Consider the following 14,979-nt stretch of genomic DNA (forward strand, 5'->3'; position numbering starts at 1 on the left):
TTCTGAAAATGGGGAGGACTGAAACATAGCAGTTCTGCCTTCTGGAGTACTGTGAGCAAGCTGTAGATTTGTCTGCCTGTAAGCACTTCTGATCAAGTTCTACAGCATCAAGACCTTTCACAGCCAAAACTCATGTTGAATAGGGTGGGAATGGCACTGTATATATGTACAGTATTATTCCTCATCCTTGGGCAATTTTGCCTGTTTCCATTCACAAAGTGGAATCAGAACAAGCTTGAGATTCATTCCTGCCTTCATTTTTAGCACACCTAAGCTAAGAGGAAAACCCCAAGGTTGATGGAGATCTAATTTCTTGTAGATGTTAACTCTAAAGAACACAATCCCTGGTTGATATCCTGTCGGTAACCATCATTACTACATAAAATATTGTAATGGCTTCAAAATGATAGTATTTTCTATATAAGCAATACCCACTGTTTGAAAGCAATTTAAAAAATTAAAAGTCCAAAGCAAAGGAAATTCATTCATTCATTCATTCATTCATTCATTCATTCATTCATTCATTCATTCATTCGGGTGAATAAAAGAGGTCTTATTGGCCAGAGACGCCCAGTAGCTTGAAAACAAGCTAAAAAATTTTAATATGTGTTTCTCTTTGAATATTGTCCTGTATGTACTCCTGGGTTTGCTGGAGGGCAGAGGGTAAAGAAGATTGTTAAAAATTAAACAGCTTGCTCTTACTAAAATAAAAATCCATTTTACAGTCATTATTGATTTAAACTGAAACAGGTGCTGACCTTTGGCTATGTTAGTAACATTGTTCCAGAGAATCTCTACAGCATTTCAATATTTTGTGTTAGTGTAGATTAATATTATAACAAGGGACAAAACTTTTTAGAATAGTATTTTCCAGGATATTCAGCTATAAGGCACCTTTGGCTTATAACCTGCTGTTAAAAGTGATAATTAGTTCTGCCAAGAAGGTAACAGTGCCTATGCCCTAATAAACCAAACTGTAATATATATTAGGAGGCTCTGAATGCCGCAGTTATATCCCCCCATTTAGGAATATTTCAAGTAAAATTTACTATGAACAGGAGATTGAGAAAGAAGGGGAGATTATAAAACAATATAAAGCAGGAGCTCAGAAAGAAGTTGTACAAGAAAGACCTTGAGTATGGGAACTAAACTAGCATAAAAGGAGATAAAAAATTACCTCATGTTCTAAAGTATTTATACAGCAGTCAGTGCCAGCAAGAGGAACATAAGAGAAGTGGCTTAAAACCATATGCTGAGGTTGCAAGTGATAATATAGAAATATAATAAAAGTATTTTTAAAGAACCGGGATGCTGACCAAATAGCTAGAGGCTGGAATGCAAAAGAAAGCAACGCTGCCTGAAGCATGATGCAGACAGACAAGGAGGCAACGCAACATCCTTGTCTCTAGCTTATTTGTTGTAGCAGAAGCACCAATGTCCCTAGAGTACAGATCAGTGCTGTGCACAAACCCTGCAAGTGCTGCACTGCAGCAGTCTTTGACACCTAACACGTGCAGCAGAAACACTCGAGTCTACCAGCAAGGCTGGAAAGTGAGATTTATAGCAGTAAACAGTGAGAAAACATCAACAAATTTTCTGTTGGGTGGTGCTGTGTCAGGTATACACACAAGCAAACTATGTACGCAGAGGCATAAAGCTAGCAAAAGATAGGTTAGCTGTAGTTTGCAAGAATTAATTTGACTGTTGATTTAAGATGTTGAATTGAACTGCAAACCAAACCAGATCCTGTAACAGTCAATACAGTTTTTAAGCTGCTGTAATAAACTGAATTATTTCCTTCACATGGAGATACTAAAAATGGCCATCTTGTACAAAGTGTTGTATTTTTTTCCCCTGAAACTTTTGCATAACTTCATTGCCATTTACCATTATTTTTCTCCTGCTTTCTTCCTAAATGATTGGAAATGCCAGTGCACTGTATTCCAGATATGGTTGCAATAGGTCTGCAACAGGGCTGTAGAGAAGATTATTTTTGCTTCTGAATTCCAAATATGATCCATGGCTACTCTCAAAGTGCCACTGTTTCTTTGTTTTTACAATGGCATCATATAACAGGCCTGTATACTTTTCACCTGTCTGGTCTGGCTCTGCTTCTGAGACAGTAGGTGTCCAAAACTGGTATGTTTTTTTAAAACAAAATAACATGCCCTCTATTTTGTAGAAATGTAAAAACATCTTAATACTACCGAGTGAGTCTAATCCTGAGAAAGGGACCTTTTCTTCCTTGTGCATCTAAATTATTCACAAAGGGAAAAGGCCTATAAAACCAAATCAACCTTAGTGTCAAGACATGGAAATAAAAATAACTGGTTTTACCTTATCATCCTTTCCTCTTGTTCTGTTTACTAGAAATTAGTTAGTCAGATTCTGTGTATTTATCTTACCCCCTGTCTATGCCCAGGTGATTTAGTTATATCCAGAATCCTGCTGTGCCAAAACAAAAAGTGCCTGGAGGACCAAAATGTAGTTTTCCCAGTTTTCCTGTCCCTTGCCACTAAAGACCTTGGGTAGCATCATTGAACTTGCAGCATTAGAGCCCTAGAGAGGCAGAGTTAACTACCTGCTTCTGCCATCCCTGGTGAAATGCCATCTCACTTTTCTGAATTTCAGTCTCTACGTGCATTGTATTTCCTTCCTCTTGTCTTTCTTTTGGGTGTCATTCCTTTGTTTTTTTGTTTTCTGTTGTTTTTTTACATATTTGTTTTGACAGTAAGCTCTTCAGTGTAGGAACAGTGCATCTATACAGTACCCAACACAAAAGGGCCCGATCTGAGTTCGAAGCTCTGTGTGTCAGTATAATCACGCTAATAAATTCCTTAACCCAGGTACTCTAGCTCACTTTATCTCTTTATTTCACTAGACATAGTTCCTCACAGCACTTCTTCATTGCTAATACTCTGTTTTAGTAGGGACAAGCAGATTAGAAGGAGCAGGACACCTGCTACCACCCTTGCAAAACGGCAGAGGTCATGGTCAGATCCAATTAAGAACAAGAACTTAAGAGATACCAAAGTTAGTATCCCCTTCAGCTACCCAGTGCTCTGCCCTCTCTTACCTCAGATAAAGTTTTGCATTGAAATAATCTCCTGTCTTGATTTTCCTGCTCTGTTTAATTATCTGTACTGTTTGTACTTCTTGTCAAGTTATGTCTATTAAGCTACTGTTTCTTTTCCTGTTGGCTTGACTGCAAAAGTCTTATCCTGAATATGCATGGAATTTAGTACAACCTTCAGGCAGTGGTGAATCTCCAATACTGTTATTTGTAAAAGATATTTTGTGGGCACTATACACACAGTAGTAAATTTATTGAAGTGTAAAGAGAAAAATTTCTCAATACAATGCAACACTTCAGGAGCACATTTTGGTGTAGCTCTCAATCACACACAAACATGAAGTTATACTGTCTGTCATAAAAGAATTGAATGTGATAAATTCTGTGAGCAGTATATTAAATCTAAGGCTCAAAAAGCTAGCCACTTTCCCAGTACCAGCTCTGGGAAGCTGGCTTGATTTCCCTTCGGTCTTGTATTTAACAAATTGCCGTGAAATTATGTGGGTGTTCTTTTCTTTCTCTTCAAAATACAGCTTTGAAATTTCATTCTTTAATATTTTGTCTTCGCATCCTAATGGATAAATATTCACATCTCAGAATTTCCCACAGCTGGCCGAAATTGGCAGTGCTGCTGTTTGTTCAAGAGAGGCAAACGACTGAAATTGGAATGGCATTACTGCCCCATAAATGTGATCTCATCAAATCAATCTGCAGGTTTGGAAAATTCATAGTTCTTTCATTGGATTGCTTCAACACTGTATGTGTTTTGTGGATAATGTGAGGACTTATATACCTGATCCAAAACCAGCTGAAGCTGGCAGAAAGACCCCATTGTGTTGATTGTAATTCTTTGGAGTATGTGTCCTCATCTACTGACATCTATTGAGTAAAATAGGCATACAAAAATACTTGTGCCAAGCTTCTGTGCCTGCACCTGCTTACAACATGGGGAAAGCACTCGTATTTCTGCTGTTTTTTTTAAATGAGGAAATCCAATCCTGATGTAGAAGGGAGCATGCCAAATTAAGTAAACAGCACAGCAGGAATACAGGAACATTTTTACACCACATGTCTAGAAGCAGGAGGACTGAATTCACAGCCTTAGGGGAGGATAAGCAAGACTAGCTTTAAACTGTCTTTGTACTCCTCTGATTCTGGGTTGCTTGGCGATCGGATCTGGCTTTTGACTGGTGCTGAAGTTCTGGCTCTGACAGCTCCCATTTGACGTGTTTTTCAAGAGGCCTTTGAATAAACAACCTTTATAATCTTTATACCTTTGTACTGCCACCAGCAACAACTCCACCAATTGCAGAACACTCCAACTGTCTTAGCGGGCATAAAGTGGGTAGAGCACGTTTGAAGTCATTTAAAGTGCACGAGAACTACTTCACCTTTATTGAGATGTCCTAAGTAATTTCTATGAGGTTCCCTTGCCAGGAGGTGCTGTGCTGATACAGCTCTGTCATCACTGATACAGCCCTGTTGTCACTGTTGCATCACTGAACTTGCTACCAAAAATAACAGGAGAAATGCAGAAGACACAGCACTGGAGGCTGTGGTGAAACCTACGCAAAACATCCTTGCGATCAGTCTGGAACAGTGTGGACCATATGGGCTCATCATAAATGTGCTAGAATATTTCTTATATGAAGAATAAATATATAAACACAACTTTTTATTGTAGCCAACAAAAGAGTAATGTAACTGGGAGAAAAATGAGGAATTAATCAAATGTGTAGTCAATGGTACAAACATAAGAACTGTGATATCAAATGTAATGCTAGAATTTCTGTGAAATAACAAACATCTCAGTGTGTCTTTTCATTCTTTTTATTTCCTGGATTAGGGTATTAATGATTGTGGTGTGTTTGGGGTGTTTAGAAGCCAGAAATAAACTAGCAAGTTTATTCTGATCCTCTCTTTTCTAGTGGTACCCCTTGCGTCCTGGCTGCCTCGCTTCCACCTCCCTGTTTCTTAGGACCACTTGTCTTCATTAGTGATCACGGCACAGTCCTTCACCGATTAAAAGTCTTACAAGATAGTCCCTCTAGACAGTTTCTGATTCTACCATTTCTCCCGATTCTACCATTTCTCCTAATTCCTCACTAACCTTTAATAGAAGTGATAATTCTGGTAGCCTCAGAATTTCCTGCTTGAAATAAGCTTTCAAGTAGCATGCGTGTATTAGTCAGGCTGACTGAAGACAGAGGTAGTATGAGAACTGGGAGGCCTTTTAATGAATATTTTCAAGATAAAAAGATTCATGTGACAGAACTCTGGAAACAAGACATTAGACAAATAAAAAATTAAGTCCAATGGGCATATTTTTTTAATGTTATCACTTGGTTCAGTAGAATCTGTTTGGTTTTCTTTCTCAGGAGTGCCGTGAACTTCTGGTTTTCGTATTTCTTCTTGGCTCACTGTTTGTATTCTGATATCACTTTGCACAGAAAATGATTGGCTGTTGGAAAGTTCAGTTACCCGTGCTGTTCAAGTGATCCTGACAAGGATGAACAGTAATAAAAATTGTCCATACATTGAACATGATTTGGATTACACTGCAGAAATTACATGTCAATATTGGATAGAGCTGTATGGGGGATATATACAAGAAATATAGGGTTATATGTGGACATGATTTGTCATTCCCCTCTTGACACCACTCACTCTACGTGCCTGTTCTTTATTTATAGGCAAGAAGCATGCTGACATTTCAATATTCCTTCAGCTCAACAGTTCAAAGTACAGTCACAGCAAGAAAAGCAACATGTGTAACCATGAATAGCCTGAGATTCATTTCACTGGATTTTCCAAGAATTTAATTTTAAATTGAAAGGTAAGCCACAATGCTAATTTTACAGGAGTTTTGAAAGGGGGAGGTGAAATTTTAGGATTAAAAAAAAATGAAGATAATGAAGGTAATGAATGAACAATGGATAATGAAGAGACTGGAAAACGGCACACAAAATTCCCTTTACATTTTAGTAGTAATTACAGGAGACAACAGATGCTGTCCTGTCATGCAACATAATGTTTTACTTTATCTAGTTCTGGGCTTTAATTGTATTACTAAGGACAAAAGTCAATCTTAGCTTATTTCTATGAATTGTGACTTCGTTACTGACAGAAACAGGAGTGATGATGTATACACAAACACACGCAAATGTGTGACACTAATAAAAGTTGTGTTATTGTAATTAGAAGCATGAAAAAGTGTATTAATTCAATTAGGCTTCAGTTAATTTCAACATGCCAGGGTACTGTGATCATGAGCACATTAGAAATATCTTGAGAGTCATGATTTTCCATCTCTCATGCCTCCTTTGAATATAATTTTTGTTATACATTAGGAAATCATGAAAATTTATAGTTGTCCTGTGAAAGTTTTGACGTGGTAATGATGCAGAATGAATACGATACTTCTGCTAGTAGAAGACTAAGAATGTCTAAGTGTTTCAGCATAAATAAGATGGAGATTACATCTTGCAAATACAAGATATTTTGGTATTTTAAGTTAGCAAGAACCATTGCACTCAGGCAAAAATTCACTTCCTAGGGAGAACAGGAAGTGTACTTTAAGTATTTTCATTCACTAAATCTGTTTTTAAAGTCTCCAGAGAAAAATCAGGCCTGTAAGTTCTTAGAAGTCTTGAACAAATACCAAAACCAGAATCAGAATGGAAACATTCAAGCATGTCACTTTTCCCATTGTTAACACACTAGGTAGCACATGTGAACCTCTCTAGCGCTAAGCAGTTATTTTTTTTTTCAACAAGATATTTTTCATCAAGAAATAAAAATAAAAGTCCTGCTAGACTTAGAGATCTCTGGTTCAGCCAACATTATGTCAATATTATTGGGCTTCAGTTGCTAACAACTTGCAAGCTGGAGAATTAATAACCAGACTTAAGTTGCCACCATTCACTAATGAGGCTGGAACGTGACATGCACACCTAACCAGCCATGAATACAGAAGAAAAAGCTCAAGGCTCATTTACTACAACTGTCAAACTAATGCATTTTCTTTAGTGCTAATCCAAAGAAGGATGAGCCCTAGTGCTGCAGCAGTGTATCAACATTCCGCCAGTGTAAGCACCAGAGTAAAACAAGAGACAATTTACTCTAGAAATTCTCAGTATATGTTTCCTTTTGCTATGAACGTTTCTAATGTCTTGCCCTGGGACTGGATGATAAACCCATATTAATCCCCTTGGAAGGCTGTATTTCCTGTAATTGTGAGATGGGACCAAGGTTTTATCTGCATATTTTACATTTTCCTTTTGCAAATTTTTTGTATTCCTTTCTCAGACTTAAATCATTGCTTTGCCAATAATAATTGTGTACACCAGAGCTATCAACAGTAGAAAGTTCCATATGTTGCTGCAGAGATGAAACACAGAGAAGAGAGTAACTCAAACCTACCTCCTTTATATGCACCCCTCCAATCTGGGCAAAAGGAGGGTGTACTATAGATTTCATAGGTGAATTCTAGATCAAAAACTGTGTTTTAATTACAACATCCTTCCTCAACTTGAAGGAAGTCTGAAATTGTAGTCCAGATATAAATTCAGGACATGACCACATCCATAGATTTTCAAAATATAAAGACTGTGTTACAGCCCCGAAGGTTTTGTGGAATAAAGTTGTCTCTGAGAGAGCTGCTTCAGGACTGATAGGTTGTTCCTGGCTCCAGCACAGTGCTGTACACACGGCTTTTGTGAAAGCATCCCAGAAACTGATTCTGACACTCTCTTCCTTATTTTCCAGACCATTGAACTCTTACTGATCGGGAATTGAACACTGTAGAGATCCTTTAAACAACTTCTGGCATTTAGACAGCATCAGGAGGAAGGGAGTTCACAGTAGATATAAAAGATTTATTTCCGTGAAGCCGATCACCAACTGATAAAGTTAACCTGAGATAAGCATTTAGGAGATTTTGTCCATAAAGACAATTTAGTTAGTCAATGGGAACAACCAGAAAGAGTGTAGAAAGCACAGGTGAGCGTGTCTGGAATTCTTTTTGCCCTGCTAATTCCTGGATGCCACTTCCTGTCCTTGAAAACAACAAAACCCTACATTTTGTTGGGCAAGGCCCTTTTCGGAGAGAGGAGGAATAGTCCATACCTCCTCCCCCGATGTAAAACACCGGGAAACTCTTCCCAGGCTTTTCTCTGCCTTTCATGCTTTCCACACCCCTAAAGCTTTCTGCTCAGCAGCCCCTTGAAGAATGTGGCATTTTCTTTGAGCTAATGAAATTGCAAAAAGCAGCTGTAAGATTTGGACTGAATGGGCTGTTTCTCTGTGAGGAAATAGTGCAATTTCTTTCTGGGTAAAGGAATAAACATTGTGAAGAATAAACAGTATGAGTAGCTGCAGTCTGAGGAAGGCAGAGGTTTGGGGAAGGCTAGAGGAGTTACAATATATACGCATTGGGGAAGAGCAGGAGGGACTATGGTGACATAAAATGCTACAGAAAAGATGTGAGTGAAGTCTAAAAAGGTTTGAAAACCATGCCTTAGGGAAAATCCAAGTTGCTTGTTCTCAGCTGGGAACTGTTGCGTACAGATCTCACTCAGAAACTGGCTAATGCAAAGCTCTGATGCAAGGTGCGAGTTTTCTGTGAGAAACTGTCCATCCAGCTCAGGATTTTGCCAACGGTATCTTGCAAAAATACCGCTAACCTTCATCAGTCCAGACCTCACTGGGAGATCCAGACATTTGGCAGATATTTTTGGTTTTTACTTATGTAACTAAAACAAAGGAAATTTGGCTACTGTTGTGCCATCACATTATAAACTTCAGCTTTGTGTTTTTTTAATCTTTTTCTTTTGAATGATGCAATCCTGTGATTATACTTGGTGAATACAGAAAAAAGTTCTGAACCCAGTGAATGTGCATATGGACATGCAAAGTAATAAGGAGGTGAAAAAATAGGATAAGGCCTCCATTGTTGGACTATACTGCTAACAAAACTCAACACTAAGGAGTTTAGCAAAAGGTCATTGACTCTAAAACCACCAGATTGCTTTGTAGTAGCAATGTATGAGTAACATGAAACCATTTCTGGGAGTCAGAAAAAAGAATAGTTTTGCAGCTCAATTATCTGTCTAAATAGTATAGGTATCTCCTTGATTACTCGGGATTCAGCTCAGAAACCACAGTTGTTTAAATAAGTATGTATAACTGGAGTTCAGGACCCAAAAACCCTAGCAAAATAGATTCTGGCAAGCATGAGTGTGAAATACATAAACCCCCTGCTTGATGTCAATCCTTAAGCCTCTTTAAAGGCAGTATGGAGGCCCTAATGTCGAGGATGCCTGTCATCATCTATTCCTCTATTGACATTTGGTGATTAGAGTAAGGGTTGTGGTATAAAATTGAAAAAGACAGGGCTGATACTATCATGTAGTATGATTTTTATTTTTCCCTTAATTGCTACTGAGGTATGCAGGTCCTTCCTTCTTATCAGATAAATTGAAAAATAAACGTCTGAGAAACACTGCTATATCTTGCATCACGTTTGGCCGGCTGCCTTAAAATAAGCAGGTGTCATCCAAAATTTGTCAAGGGTCCTAGCCAAGTACTCAATCAAAGCTATCAAACTGGTTTTCCATTCTTCAGATTTTATAAAAAACAAATTCTTTTAAGAAGCTGTGTGTCGTTGAATGTGTGACTGAAAGATAATGTCTGCAACAGATCAAAACAAGTTTTTTAAGTTGGAAACTTGTAATATTCTATTTCTAATAGTTGATTTTGAATTTTTGAAAATCTTCCACATTAGAAAAGAAGCTTTTCACCACTGAACTCACAAATTAGTAATTATCATACAATTATTTAATTGCAGAATTATCCTATTGCTGAATATTAATGTACCTCTGTGAACACTTCCAGTAAGTGTGAACTGTATCAAAGTTCATCACAAGAAAAACATGACAGAATGCCTGACTGCTCACAGGTGGTACTGTGGGGGGGAAAAAAACCCAAGCCAAAACAAACAAACAAAAAACCCAACAAAAACCCAGGACACCACAAATTTTTTTATTGAACCGTGAAGATTATCCACCTGTATGGCATGTATATTTCCAGGGAAAGGCAGTTTCCATGCGTTGCATGGCAGAAGAACAGAAGACAAAATCAGAGCTACTCATATCTATAACCAATATCAGTACTGTGAGAAATTTCCAAATTTACTGCAATTTTATGACAAATTTATGAAACTGCTTCACCTTTTGAAAATTCCTTAGGACTCCGTTTGCTGTCTTCTGTATGTTTTTCCTTTGTCAGCTCTTTGCACTGAAGTGCAAAATGCAGCAGAAAAGCTGGACGCTCAACTCTCATGGCAGGGGGGTTGGAACTAGATGATCTTTAAGGTCCCTTCCAACCCAAACCATTCTATGATCCTGGGGCTAACTTTGAATATTCTTAGGTATCAGACACACGTGAGTCCAATGTGATAATATTTCTTATATGATGCTGTTGCCAGCTTGCTCAGCACAACATCAGCACCGTCCACTGGTAACTCTGTGGTTATTAGAGTAAACATTAATACTTCAGATTCAAACTACAAATCAATTTAGCTTTGAGAGCCTCTCTTTCTAAGAAGCGTTTACCTCTGAACCATATTTCCATATATTTCCATGTTTCCTCCCTTCCATATCTCCTCATAGTTTTTTCTACTTCTTTTCCTTATTCTCTTTAATCATGAAGGGAGTAGAAACAGATATATTTATTACCCTGTGAGCGATAATACTAATAAAGGTATCTCTGTTAAGAGATGTTTGTTAACAGGACAGGAGAAGAAACAGTGCTTTTAGTCCAGAAAAAGTAGCAAAATTATTTGTAAAACTAATTTAAAAACTAACAACTGTAAGAATCTCCCTCTGAATAGGTTTTCCCCACTTGACTGCCAATTTTTGGTCTTATGAAATTAGTGGATTTGTTGCTTTCATGCAGAGATCCTTTTTTTTTTTGAGAGCAGTCTCAAAATCCCTAGTTTTGCGTTAAGATAATTTCCCAGTGTCTCAATAAGAAAGGTCCTTATTCAAAGAAATCAATAATCTTCTATTTTAATCATCTTCACACATCATAAAATCATGTACCTTTAGACTGTCATTGTGCTGATATGCTGGGAGCCACAAGCAGTTGTAACAATGCAAGGGGAACCCACACTTAGCTGGGGACATTTCAGGAAGCCTGCAGGCTCCTGATATGTCATTCTCCAACTACACTAAAACCCATTGGACCAGCTGAACACAAATGGAGATCAAATTATCAGATCTTGGCCCTCGGCAATGTCAGCTTCCTATACTGGCTATATTGCCAACGTCATTTGCCTATTGAACGAGACCCTTGTTATTTTTACTCAGAACAAAAATAATGTTGTCATGTCCAAAGGCTACATTTTCCCTTTTGAAAACACTCTTTTTCATCCTTTGCATTTTTTAAAAATCCTTTGTCTGCATTCTTTTGTGGTCTGAGGCTCCTGTATCTCGGCCAAACACTGATACATTCATTGCAGGCTTCAGCTGCTTTGCAGAACCTGAATAGACACTGAGGCTACACGGGCGACTTCAATTAAGCAGTTCTATAGAGCTGATATTTTTTGTTGAAAAACAGTGTCTTTTTGCAGGGCCCAACAAAGTGGCAATTCCAGGGATGCAAATCAGAACAAAATACTTAAAAAATAATAACTGCCAAGGCAACTCATTGTAAGCATTCAGCAGAGAGTACAAAGACAGACTTACCCAGTTGTTTTCTTCTTTTACTCTACCATTGTGAAATCCCACGTATGTACATTACAGCAAAGATGCATATGATAAAGTAGAACTTCAGTGAGAAATTTCCAGTTTTTAACAACCAAATTGCAAGACTTTTTGAGACAGTAAGGTTTGTTTTCTTGGAGAAGTGTAGCTATGAAAATACACAAAAGTCTTTTTATTCCTACGCACATGTACACAGCAGAGATTCTCACTGAAGTAGAAGAATGCGTTTATTTTTCCTTCACCCTCCTTGTAAGACACAAATACATTGTATTTCATGAAGGCCTTTAGAGCAGCATATGCCACATGCTGGTGGGTTCCTCTCAGCTACCTGAGACTACGGCAAGTGCTCTGCTTCTTTTTTATTCCTTTTTTTTAATAAAACTTTTGCAACTTGCTTCTACACATGTACTTTTTCTTCCCCTTTTATTTCTTTTTGATAATTTCCATCAGTTTATTTGCTGAAAATTAAAAGAGGAGCCTCGTTCCTTCATTTTCTGGAGAGAATTTCCCACATGGCTTTAATTCCTGCTGCACTTGAAAGTGTTGGGTCTAATTCATCCCACCCTCCTCTTTGTTTCCTTCTTCCCCTGGGCCCGACAACCCAGCAGAAGTCTTTTTTTGTCTGTGTTCCAATCTGAGACAAATTATCGCAAATTACTCTGTCTGGCCTAAGCTATTATTAGACCAGCCAGCAACTGTGGCTCTTTTGATTATTTCAACAGCTGGTTTTGTTGCTTGTCTAAAGACCCAAAGGCACAGCTCTCTCCTCCCCCTAGAAACTTCTTACCCAGATAAAGGGCTGTGTCAGGATCTGTTCCATGACTGCTAAGGTGGGTCTGCCTTTGCTGCTCAGGAGCGCTCATCAGAGCCCGTCTATCTCCTGCAGACTTGTTAAAGCCTATCTCCTTCCTAGGTACCTCCATTGATTACACATCTTTATCAGGTGTCAAGCCAGCGATGTGATGCTGCTGTTTGACAGAACTAAGCTGTTGATCACTTGAAAATACCAATGTAAACTAGAGGTGAGGCACAGCTCACAGAGTATGGATGAGCGCAACTGGCAAGCACTCGCTAGAAAATAATTACTTGTAAGAAATGGACCTCTAGACATCCGCCCCCCGTCTCTACTCCCTTAAAGTCCTTGCGCATTGGCAGATTTTGCAGCTGAGAGAAGTGAAGAGTATGTGAACGTACCGTCTTAAACATTCCTGTATATTACCCTACAAACATCTGTTCTACAGGCATTTAAAACCTAAAAAAACCACCTCTAAGCTTGAATGCTTGTGGCATTGGTACACTGGCAGTATGAGTACACCTGCAGACAACATACCCTGAAGAACTCTTGCTGCTGGTAAGCAACCTTCTTTTGGAGGCAATGTGCATTATTGAATGTTTTTTGCAGTAAATGTTTAAGAAATATGATTCAAGTATTTTGTACAATGCTGCCTTGCATTTTAATTTTGTTTAAATGCTGGGAATTTTTACTTGTTTCTAGTAGTATTGATCAGAAACTGTTTCCGATAGTATGTTAGTTATTGCTACCTGAATCTTGTATCCACATATGAACTGGGTCATAGTTTGATCTCTCTCTTTCTGGTGAGATCTGTCCAGGCATTTCTTGAACAGCTCCTCTAGCTTGAAAACCCAGTCCCTGTCCCAAGTGCATTTCCCACTGGCAGAGCTTGGTATATGGCCAAGTGGTTGCTTCAGAGATTTCATCACTTTATATAATTTAGGTATTGAGCTTTCATTTTTAAGTAGGACTTTCCCTGTGAACTCTAAGCAACTCTTCATGATCGTCAACATTAAATACACATGATCTTTCCATACTCTATATTTGAGATTTTAGGGAATGTTTTCTTAGTCATAGCTGGGACTGCTCTTTTCAGAATGTTTTTCTTAGGCCTAAGATCTCTGCAAATGTATTTTTCAGTTTTATATGCTTGGAAGCCTCTGCGTTAATTTCATCAACAGCAACAAAAGAAGGTTTAATTCAATTTTCTGGGCTCTTTGAATTTGTAGTATGTTCTATGGTACATTTCTGGGTTTTCCTTCCTTGGTAATTTTACATGATAGCAAGCTTCCTTTCCTTCCCCTCCCAGCAGTAGTGAAACACACAGTATTAAAAAGGAGGTATTCAGGAAGTGGAAAATGGATGGTCCTTGTCACTCGTTGTGGTTAGTAGAGTTTAGCAGCTGAATGTAGGTGCTGCATTTTGGCTTCACAGCAAAGAACCAGAATACAAAAAACATGTACTGTTTTTTTTCACATGGGAGATTCTCTTTTGTGCACGTCTCTCACACATGCATATACCAGCGACTTCCCTCTCTTCTGCTGTTCTTCCTCATACTTTCTGCATTGGAACTTCCTTTTGTGTGTTTTTCCTTACAGGTGAGGCTTGGTGGCACAGCCCTGTAGCACACCTGTGGCGGCAGCGTACCACTGAGGAACTTCATAACCAATTGGTCATCCTGTACAAGGCACACTGGTCTTGCCTTGAAATTTGTGAGGTGAGATCTTTTGACTTACCATGCAATCCAGCCATGCAGAGGTCATCCAGAGCACAAGGCTTTTGAGAACACATACCTGTAGTGGAGGGTTTGGTTTGTCTGCTGTACACCCAGTTTTATGCCTGGCCTTATATCCGCTTATAGTATAAAGCCTTATGTCCTTCTAAAGTATAACTATTACACCCCTTGAGTGCTAAACGTTCCAGTGAAAAGAACTCAGTTAAGGAACAATGATTGTAAAGTTGAGCACTGAAACACTAAAAAATGAGTAGACAATCAATTGTATTCACGCATTATGATATATTTCTTGATTTTGTGATCACATACATTTTTTCAGCCTGCACAATCTGCTTTATTCAGTGTAGGGAGTAGATGGTGCTTAGTGAGTCAGCGCAGATATTGCTCAATATTAGGATTACTCAATGTTTTGTTGTATCTTCTGGTCTAATTTGTGGTCACGTACTTTATTTATTTACTGTCCCTTATCCACCTGCTCTGAAGCTGAATTTAACTTCCGTATATGCTTTCTTAAAGTGTTGCCTGATACAGAGTCATCTGTAAAAACGTTTATGGCTTGGTTTTACAGTAACCATATGACGCAAAGAAACAATGTAATTTCCATTTTAGATAT

General features: G+C 38.3%; 1 protein-coding gene across 1 annotated transcript in view; it reads left to right on the forward strand.

Moving 5' to 3' along the window:
* SH3D19 (SH3 domain containing 19) overlaps positions 1-14,979 on the forward strand; it is a 112,696-nt gene that overhangs the window by 11,689 nt on the left and 86,028 nt on the right. The window contains exons 2-3 of the mRNA XM_054204018.1: positions 5,767-5,909; positions 14,230-14,348. The gene's annotated coding sequence lies outside the window, so the exon portion shown is untranslated. The remainder of the gene's footprint in view (positions 1-5,766; positions 5,910-14,229; positions 14,349-14,979) is intronic.

This window comes from Rissa tridactyla, chromosome 5, assembly GCF_028500815.1.
Source record: "Rissa tridactyla isolate bRisTri1 chromosome 5, bRisTri1.patW.cur.20221130, whole genome shotgun sequence".
NCBI classification, from domain to species: Eukaryota; Metazoa; Chordata; class Aves; order Charadriiformes; family Laridae; genus Rissa; species Rissa tridactyla.